At 40.0% G+C, this 10960-nt stretch overlaps 1 non-coding gene across 1 annotated transcript; it reads left to right on the top strand.

Annotated features, from left to right (window-relative positions):
* The first annotated feature begins 10068 nt into the window (after positions 1-10068).
* Positions 10069-10174, top strand: LOC134374471 (small nucleolar RNA U13). The gene has a single exon (XR_010023314.1). It is a non-coding gene; the product is annotated as a small nucleolar RNA U13 (small nucleolar RNA).
* The last annotated feature ends 786 nt before the right edge of the window (positions 10175-10960 follow it).

The following is a 10960-nucleotide window of genomic DNA, read 5'->3' as shown; positions in this document are numbered from 1 at the left end:
TGTGGTATCTATTTATAAACTCAATTAATTTGATATACCTTTAACATAGTGTGAGCATTGGTAGGTGATGGGCTATACAATTCTTCAAAATCTGTGATTCCACTGTACACAGAGATTTATTTCATATGCCATCTGTTTAAACCATATGTTCAATGAAGTCTGAGTACCTCTACTGAAAAAAAAATCAATGTTCTTATTTCTTCCCTGTTGGTTTCAGGTTCAGCATATTTCCATCAATTAGAAAGAACAATCTTGTGAGTCACTAGGGGGTGAGAAAAGCTGAATCTTCTAGTTATAAAAATAGCTTGATGTGAGGAAATAGCTCAGACTCTGCAGCCTCATCAACTTCTGCCAAATATCCCCCACAACTGATATTTGGTAATGCACAAGCAAGAATAAAAATTAGTTTTGCTCACTTCCTCCAAAACATCAAACAGCAAGGCACTGCACAAAATTTCCAGGTGAATGTCGCAATAGAATTTGAGTTTATCAGCCTTTCCCCCTGCATAAACTATACAACCATTTTTTTCCCTTCACTGTAGTTGCCCAATTTCTGGCAAGTGAATCCTCCTTTTTAATATGTAGAATCCATGTATTAACCTAAACTTTTTTACTCTGGCCTTTCCTCTAAGGATTGAGGTATTATCAAGAGAAGGGAGGACAAACCTCGATATTCCCCCTAGTTATCCTGATAACCCCACCAGAGCTGGTCTTGGCTAGGCGGCACAGAAATAAATTCTGTAGTCTACTAAGTGTGCAATAGCATAATGTCTAAAAAAAACAATGTACATACCTTAATTTAAATATACTTTATGGTTAAAATATGCTAATGATCATCTGAGCCTGCAGCAAGTTGTAATCTTTTTGCTGGTGGAGGAGAGTCTTGCCTTGATGTTGATGGCTGCTGACTGATCGCAGAGGTGGTTGCTTGAAGGTTGGAGTGGCTGGGGCATTTCTTAAATTAAGACAACAATGATGTTTGCTGCATTGGTTGACTCTTTCAAGAAAGATTTTTCTGTAGCATGCAATGTTGTTTGATTGCAGTTTACCACAGTAGAACTTCTTTCAAAATTGGAGTCAATCTTCTCAATCCCTGCCTTATCAACTAAGTTCATATAATATTCTAAATCCTTTGTTGTCATTTCAACAACAGCATGTTCACCAGGAGTAGATTCCATCTCCATAAATCACTTTCTTTACTCATCTATAAGAAGCAATTCTTCATTGGTTAAAGTTTTATCATGAGATTGCTGGCAGTTCAGTCACAGCTTCCATGGCTTCAGGGCAGCTGGCCAATACAGGGATCCAAACCTATGACTTTGTTGTTGTAAGACTGTGCTCTAGCCAACTGAGTTAACCAGCAAGCCCAGGTTCCACTTCTAATTATGGTTCTCTTGCTATTTCCACCACATCTGTAGTTACTTCCTCCACTGTAGTCTTAAACCCCTGAAAGTCATTCCTGAAGGTTGGAGTCAACTCCTTTCAAGCTTCTGACCTCCTCCCATGAATTTCAAATGTTCTTAATGGCATCTAGAATGGTGAATCTTTTCCAGAGGGTTTTCAATTTACTTTGCACAGATCCAGCAGAGGAATCACTATATCTACAGCACCTACAGCCTTTGAAATGTATTTCTTAAATAACAAGACTTGAAAGTCAAATTACTCTTTGATCCATGGGTGCAGAATGGATGTTGTGTTAGCAGGCATAAAAACAACATTACTCTTCTTGTACATCTCCATCAGAGCTTTTGGGTGACCAGATGCATTGTCAATATTTTGAAAAGAATCTTTTTTTTTTTTTCTAAGCAGCAGGCCTCAACAGTAGGCTTAAAATATTCAGGAAACCATGCTGTAAACAGGTGTGCTGTCATCCAGGCTTTGTTGTTTTATGTACAGAGCACAGGCAGAGTAGATTAAGCATTATTCTTAAGGGCCCCAGGATTTTTTGGAACAGTAAATGAGTATTGCCTTCAACTTAAAGTCACAAGCTGTATTAGCCCTTTACAATAGAGATAGGCTGAATCTTGACTTTGACACCAGGCATTGACTTCTCTCTAGCTATGAAAGTTCTAGATAACATCTTCTTCTAATACAAGGCTGTTTTGTCTACATTGAAAATCTGTTGTCTTAATCAATTATCATAGTGTAAGACTTGTGCACCGTGCACAAATCCCACACGTCGGGATGGCTCACCTCACAAAGACCACGAGACAGAGACTGCTGCAATCAAGCAAGAGGAGTTTATTCCAGCATGCTGGGGTCACTCAGTCTCCTGGACAGGAGCGACCCCGAGCTCTTAACACAAGCACTTTTTATACAGTTTTTTTAGACAGACTTTGGCAACAGGATGAGTTGTATGCTGCTTACAGGTTATCAGAGGTGACCTTTGGATTTATTGGTGGGCTTTAGCGGGTTGGCACACCGATAAGGAATAGTGTATTTCCCAATCGTTTATCTTCCTTGTGGCCAGGTGGCCTCTAGATAAGGAACTGGTCAGTTCCTGGAACTGGGTGGTGATTACTCCCTTCCTGGAATTTAGCGTGCTGGGGCCTGCCTTGACTTGCCTGGCCTCTGCATATCCCCTTAGAAGCTGCCTTACTTAAAATGGCATTAGTTATGTTTTCTTGTTTTTATTAGTACAGAAGCAAATTGCGCATGTTAAAGTTATATTTTATTCTTACAATAGCTAGCATTTGCTGCTTCACCTTGCACTTTTACATTACGGAGATGACTTCTTTCCTTAAGCCTCATGAACCAACCCCTGCTAGCCTCAAACTTTCCTTCTGCAACTTCTTTACCTCTCACAGCCTTCACAGAATTGATGACAGTCAGGGCCTTGCTCTGGATTAGGCTTTTGCTTGAGGGAATGTTGTGACTGGTTTGATCTTCTATCCAGACCACTAAAACTTTCTCCATTCCAGCAATAAGGCTGTTTCGCTTTCTTATTCATTTGTTCACCAGAGTAGCACTTTAATTTCCTTCAATAACTTTTCCTTTGCATTCACAACTTGGCTGTTTGGCACCAGAGGCCTGGCTCTCAGCCTGTCTTGGCCTTTCAACATGCCTTCCTCACTGAGCTTAATCATTTCTAACTTTTGATTTAAAGTGAGAGATTTAAAATTCTTCCTTTCACTGGAACACTTAGAAGCCATTTTAGGGTTGTCAATTGGCCTAACTTCTATATTGTTTAGTCTCAGGAAATAGGGAAGCCCAACGAGAAGGAGAGAGTGGGGGAACAGCCAGTTGGTGGAACAGTGAGAACACACATAACATTTATCAATTAAGTTTGTTGTCTAGTATAGGCACAGTTCATGGTGTCCCAAAATAATTACCATAGTAACATCAAAGACCACTGACCACATGCCACCATAACAGATATACTAATAATGAAAAAAACTGAAATATTACAAGAATTACCAAAATGTGACACAGATGCGAAGTGAGCACAAGCTGTTGGAAAAATGGCACCAACAGACTTGCTCGCTACAGGATTGCCATAAACCTTCAATTTGTAAAACTCACAATATCTCCAAAGTGCGGTAGCAAAGCACAATGAAATGAGATATGTCTGTACTTAGAACTAGGATACATAACAACCTAAAATAAGAATTAGAGCATGGACTGTAAAGTATTAAATTCACTACCATGTGAGATACATTGAATAAAGCAGTATATTTTGGAATATGCCATCCAAAAAATGTAGCAAATAAGTAAATAAATAAATATGGACAAGTAATTTTTTCCAAAAAGGAAGCCTCTATTTCAAATAACTGATTGACAAAGCAGTTCTTCTGGAAAATATTTAAAGCACATTAGGTAAAAAAATCACATACTTTAAACAAACTTTCCTACCTTTACACAATTATCCGAATATTTGAAGTTTTATCTCTATTTCTTGACTCATCATTACCAAAAATAGAGCATGAGCTCCCAGCTTTGAGTAAACCTGGAAGCTTATCTTCCCAAAGGAATATTTTACCTGTTTGTTTAGGTTCTTTTTCCTCTCTTGTAGCTATAAACTAAAAGGCTTTTTTAGAAATATAGTTTTACCCCATTAAGAAACTAAAAAATATTTTTGGGCCGGCCCGTGGCTCACTCGGTAGAGTGCGGTGCTGATAACACCAAGGCCGTGGGTTCGGATCCTATATAGGGATGGCCGGTTTGCTCACTGGCTGAGCGTGGTGCTGGCAACACCAAGCCAAGGGTTGAGATCCCCTTACCGGTCATCTTTTAAAAAAAAAAAAAAAAAGAAAAAAAAAAGAAACTAAAAAATATTTTTGACAAAATAAAGTTGGTTGGTTTTTACAATCCATAATAGCTCAAAATTATTGTGAGTTTACTATGTGCTAGTTCGTGGTGCCCCAAATAGTTACAATAGTTACAATAGTAACTAAGCAGTTTATGTCTTGTTTACACAACAAAAACCATGTTTATTTAGGTCATAAAAAAGGATTAAAAAGGCTGGCTGGTTAGCTAAATTGGTTAGATCATGGTGCTGATAACAACAGGGTCTACAGTTTGATCCATGTACCAGCCATCACCAAACAAACAAACAAACAAAAGGCTAAAATGAAGTATGTTTAAAACACTGGGAACACTGGGCTCCAGAGCTGGGATGGTGTGGTGCCAAGGGCTTCAGCCATACCCCCTGCCATCTGCATCCAGCCTAGCAACAATTGAGCTGCCACTAGAAGCCCCCTGGTCTCCCCTGCCAGAATGAGGGGGATGCCACAGGCCTCAACCACGGCGGGTACAAGCAGATCACATGGTGAGAGGAAGCAAGAGAGAGAGAGAAAGAGAGGAAAAGTGCCAGAGAGAGAGCAGGTGCCAGGTTCTTTTTAAACAACGAGCTCTGGCGGGAACTAATAGAGCAAGAACTCACTCATTACTCCACCCCACCCCCCCACCCCCCAGGGAGAACATTAATCCATTCATGAGGGATCCACCCCCATGACCCAAACAGCTTCCAGCACTGCCACATTGGGGATCAAATTTCCACATGAATTTTGGAGGGGACAACACATCCGAACTCTATCACCCTCCAAATGCTCTGCAACATCTTAGAATGTAAAAAAAATAATATTAATAAATTTTTTTTAAAAATTGATACAATACCAAAAAAGAAAAATACTGTCAGAAGTAGTTCCTTGAAGAGGATTTTTTGTTTGTTTGATGGATGGCCAGTAGGGGGATCCAAACCCTTGACCTTAGTATTATAGCACTGCTCTCTAACCAACTGAGCCTACTGGCCATTCCTGCTTAAAGAAGATATCTTGACAGAGATGATTTTAGGGTCATATTCCTTTAAAACATTTTGAAAAAGGGCAGTATGTTCAGACTGTGAACAATGCAAAGAGAAGATGCTGGTAACCTGGTTATGACTTAAAGAATAAACCTGGTTTTGTTTTTAGTACATGAGAGATAGTTACAGTGAGGTATGCCTTAAGACTTGTGAACAAAGAGAATTATCTAAACTTTATAGGAAAGAAGAAGCCTGTTGTGTGGAATTGCATGCATGATGCCATGAAACATTCCATACTTCAAACTAATTCTCCTTTGTTCTGATTCCATGTTTGCCAAGCAATATTATAATTTGATTTCCCATATACTTCTGCTTATGTGGAGAAAATAAAAGATCATATAACCTATAGGCCCTATGAACATTCTCACTCCATTTCTGATTTTGAATACGTAGGCATTCTGTTATGTTCAATCTCCTGAGCTTGGTTAATATGAACTCAGTCCTCAGAGATGGGTCAGGGTTTTTTTGTTTGTTTGTAAAAAGATGACCGGCAAGGGGATCTTAACCCTTGGCTTGGTGTTGTCAGGACCACGCTCAGCCAGTGAGCAAACCGGCCATCCCTGTGTAGGGATCTGAACCCATGGCCTTGGTGTTATCAGCACCACACTCTCCCGAGTGAGCCACGGGCTGGCCCTGATGAGTCAGTTTTTGATGGATCTTTCTCTGAGCATAAGACTGAGCCAAATCATTTCTATAAGGTAATGAAAGATATCCCTGCTGTCAGGGTTCTTGGGAAATCACCTACTAACCTTTTCCCCAGATGGTATGTGCAAAATCCTTTGCCCTTATTTCCCACACAAATAAGATCTGTTGGAAAGCACTTGGCTTCCTAGTGACCAGTGGCTTCTCCTTCACAAAACTCTAGACAGGCTCCTCTGAGCCACATTTTTCCAACTAGGCCACATCCTTGGGCCTTGTCCTTAAAAGCCCAGTTGTAGCAAGAATTCGCTAAGTTGGTTTAGCCAGCATCTGTAAGACTTGTGCACCGTGCACAAATCCCACACGTCGGGATGGCTCACTTCACAAAGACCATGAGACAGAGACCGTTGCAATCAAGCAAGAGGAGTTTATTCCAGCATGCTGGGTTCACTCCGTCTCCTGGACAGGAGCGACCCTGAGCCCTTAACACAGGAGCTTTTTATACAGTTTTTTAGACAGACTTTTGCAACAGGATGAGTTGTATACTGCTTACGGGTTATCTGAGGTGACCTTTAGATTTATTGGTGGGCTTAAGCGGGCTGGCACACCGATAAGGAACAGTGTATTTCCCAATTGTTTATCTTCCTTGTGGCCAGGTGGCCTCTAGATAAGGAACTGGTCAGTTCCTGGAACCGGTTGGTGGTTACTCCCTTCCTGGAATTTAGCGTGCCTGGGCCCGCCTGGCCTCTACATAACCCCTTAGAAGCTGCCTTACTTAAAATGGCATTAGTTATGTTTTCTCGTTTTTAGCAAGCATTAGTACAGAAGCAAATTGCGCATGTTAAAGTTATATTTTTCTCTACAAATCCCCACCATCTATATCTGATCACTCTCAATATTTAACCAAATTTCTTATTCCCTGCCATCCCCCAGATGATATCTGATCAACTTGCCTTCAGCAAGAATCCTGATAGTTTGGTTTAGCCAGAATCTCTCTGTTCCTAATATTATCTCTTGGTAATTTTTTATCCACTAACCACCCCCATCCCCAACCTACTCCTTGGCTGTAAATCCCCACTTGTCCATACTGTATTTAGAATTGAGCCAAGTTCACACTAAGGTCTCTTTTCCCTGTTGCAATAGTTCCTGAGTAAAATCATTTTTACCATTTTAACTATTGTCTAGCTCTGGTCTTCTTCAACACTAGGGAACCAGGACAGGATATGTTTATATATTACTAAATTATTAGATAACATTTATGTATTAGAACTGATACTTTACCTCTTGTCTAGCTAGGCTAAGGCCTGGAATCCTCACAGCACCAATTGTCTAGCTCTCTTAATCCTGTTCGTGATGCTAATTGTAAAGTTAGGTGACCACGCCAGTTGTCAGTCTCTTTTACCTGCTGGTAATCCTGCACAGACTGGGCCAATTGTTGAGCTAGGGCTGGGTCTGGAGTTCCCAGACCCCTCAAGCCCTTTCACAGACTGGGTCACAAACCCTTCATATGCCAGGCTGGGTCACCAGACCCCTTCACGCAGGTCTATGAGCTAGATAACCGGCCAAAAGGTCCTTGGAGCCATAGGTTGGAAAGTGTGGCTGCGCTGGGCAGACGCCCAAGGCTGATGTCTGCCTGCCTGTTTCACTAAAACTCCTCTCTCTCTCTCTCTCTCTCACTCTCTCTCTTCCTCTTTTTCTGTAGAAGAACACACAAATAGCAACAAACCTAAAAAGATACATTGGCAGGCATGTGCACTAACTCCACACACACACAGACACACACACACAATTTGCTTACAAAAGATGCTGAACCACACCCAACTGGACCCGAGGCGAGGGCCCTGACCAAACTAATTCTATTTTCCCAACACCTCTGTCACCAAGGTGCTAAAATATGTAAAATTATCCCCAATGTGTTCTGGGACAGAACTTTTTTACTTGATATAATTCACAACATCTTTTGGGAAGTGTTAAATAAAATTTATGGGAGGCCATTGATTTGGACTGAGCTCCCATACTAGGCTCTGAACAGCCCACATGAAAATGGAGTCATTCATGCTGAAGTTCCATGTCTCCAAACTGAAACTTGTTGCTGATCTTACCTTCTGAGAAAGCAGGAGAGTTGATGCTAGGCAAATCCCCAAACAAGCCAGTTTTAGCTGGAAATGACAGGGAAGTTCCCTCTGCTTTAACCCCTATGAGTAAACTGATGTTTATCTGTTTTTTGTATTATGCTGTTTCCTTATTCCTTCTCAAGCTACCTTGTAAAAACCAGCGAGGGGCTGGCTGGTTAGCTCAGCTGGTTAGCCCATGGTGTTAACACACCAAGGTTCAGATCCCAATACTGGTCAGCTGCCAAAAAAATAAATTAAATACACAAAATAAATAAAAACCCAACTGTTCTGCCATGCCCAGCAAAGCATCTTTTCTAAATCTTTAGATGAAATACTGCCCAATTATGAATTGCTAATAAAAGCCAAGTATATCTTTAAACTAAAATTGTTGAAATTTTGTGTTTTGAAAGTTCTGGTAGGGCCGGCCCATGGCTCACTTGGGAGAGCGTGGTGCTGACAACACCAAGTCAAGGGTTAAGATCCCCTTACCGGTCATCTTTTATAAAAAGAAAGTTCTGGTGACCTATTAAGTGTTAAATAAAATTTGTGGGAGGCCATTGATTTGGACTAGGCTTCTGTACTAAGCCTAACAGACCAAACTATTATGGAGTTTAGCTATAGTAGCTGAGCTTTAATTACTGCAAGAGGATCTATAACCAATTAACCAATTAAACTGTAACCAATTAAACTGTCTCTGTACAACTTCCTATAAAAAGCTTCAATTTCCTATAAATGCTGTTGCATCATGTTATTGATTGGGGTTCTCTGAACCTGCCTGAGTCTCGAATCATTTTTGTTTTGTTTTTTGTTTGGTTTGGTTTGGTTTGGTTTGGTTTTTCTTTGCTCTGTTTTGTTTTTCTTTGCTCAAATAAACTCAGTTAAAATTTAAACTTACCCATTTAACAAAAGGGACCTGCAGAAGATTACTTATGACCCCCAAGCCCTTAAGGGCCCTTGAAGAACACATGAGAGACACCACTGACTCCTTTAGAGTCTACTGTCTTCCTTGCAGAGCCTGAGGGTTATAAGTTCTTCTTGGATACAGCTCTACTGTCTTTACATTTGAGCCCCTGATTTTTTTGGCTTTCAAATCCAAGGTCCATTTGAGCTGTGAGAGTGCATATGACCTCTGGGGTTCCTGGTGATCAATGGGTCACTGATTAGGGCCAGAATTTTAAATGTAATTGATGGTGGTTGGGATAAGTGGCAGTTACTGCAAAGAGTGCAACTCCATCTTTCAGGATTCACAAGGATTTGGGTTCTTTCCGCTATTTATGCATTAAGGTAAGGAAAATCATTGGCTAAGTTGGTCAAGGGAATCTTAAGAGCCAGCTCACAGCCTGATTGGTGGGCACAGGACAGATGTTAGAACACCCCACCACCTAAAAACAAGGCTCCTGTGTTAGAATAAGTTGGGTCATAAAATGGGTTAGTTGAAACGAGGTTACCTGCGAACCTCAAGGAAATTTTCATGCAACAAGAAACACTATGACAAAATCACATGACCCAACCCTATGGCATTTCCCTCTTAGGCTTTTATCTCAGCTCCAAGAAACTCAATATTCAACATAAAATTTTGATCCTTACTTTGTAAAGAATCAAGTACTCCATCTTTAAGTTCACCCACCTTTTCATTCATAAAAATTACAACCCTGGCGGCTGCAAATACAAAAGTGGTAAATTCTTACTAAGGGTGATTTAGAATTATAGTGGCCATTATTTGGGACATGCCAGATGGATATCTATCTAATATGTGCACTTGAAAATAAGAGCTCCCAGTTTAGGCCCACTCAGGAATGCCTATTTTAACTGATAGGCAGAAGCTTCTAAAAAGATTTCAAGATCAAAATTACCTCTCTAAAAGACTCCTTACAAAAGGCAAATGAAAAACTTGAGCAACTGATAAGAAAAACTGAATCTACTAACCTTTTCACTTAGTTATCATCCTACCCCAGAGACGGGGAAAAAAAAAAAAAAAAAAAAGCTAGTCTTTATAAGTTATGCCCCTCACGGGTCCTCTAGTGGTTCATAAGACATAATGACTGGGTTTTCACACTATTTTGTAAGAGGTGCCTCTCTCTAAATCTTGTTATGATGTCTGCACATTATGCATCTGATGTGAAGAAACAGTTAGGCCCTCTGGTCAACTGGTCTACTTCTTTAACCATCTTTATGCCTTGATCAAAAATCTTGAGCCCAGAGCTATTCATGCTGAGTCCAGGCATAAAAACTCCTTTGCCCTGTTCATTAATGGGCACTACCCTGAACATAGCAATCTAGCTAAAAAATAAAAGCTAAGTTATGAAGCCACCACCATCCTAGCTGAATATACATTTCTGGCACGTAGCCGGTTATTTTGAGATACTTTTGTAAGAAAAATTTACAACTATAAAGGGAAATCACTAGAAATTCTTAAATGGAAGAATGCATTGGCTTAAATCTACATAACAAGTCTCATCTTCTACATATACTCTTCTTTGTTACAGAAAATATGTAGGCATGAAGTCTATTTTTTTTTCATAATTGAGATGTTATTGGCTGGGCTGAGGACTAGTACAGAGACATTTTAGTTTGTACACAATTCTAAACCTACATACCATAACTCTAAAAGGCTACATATAGTGATTCTTTTTAAAACAGTTTTTCCAGTGACTTTCCAGCTTCAAATTTGGAGGCAAATTTTCCTTAAGAGGATATCAAGTACCAGTATCTTCAGATGTCAATAAGCTGTTACGTAAGTCCCACCAATTCACAATTTAATATTATATATATTACCTACTCAAATTTTCAATCATTCACAGTACATTAACAAAATTAATAGGAAAACTGGACTACCATGACGAAAGATGTTACAGAGCACACAATTCTGACAGGGAAAGCCACGATCAAGGAGTGGTTTTCTTTA

Source organism: Cynocephalus volans, chromosome 3, assembly GCF_027409185.1.
Source record: "Cynocephalus volans isolate mCynVol1 chromosome 3, mCynVol1.pri, whole genome shotgun sequence".
Lineage (NCBI taxonomy): Eukaryota > Metazoa > Chordata > Mammalia > Dermoptera > Cynocephalidae > Cynocephalus > Cynocephalus volans.
Note: the sequence above shows the minus strand (reverse complement) of the source record. Positions and strands in the feature narration are given on the sequence as shown.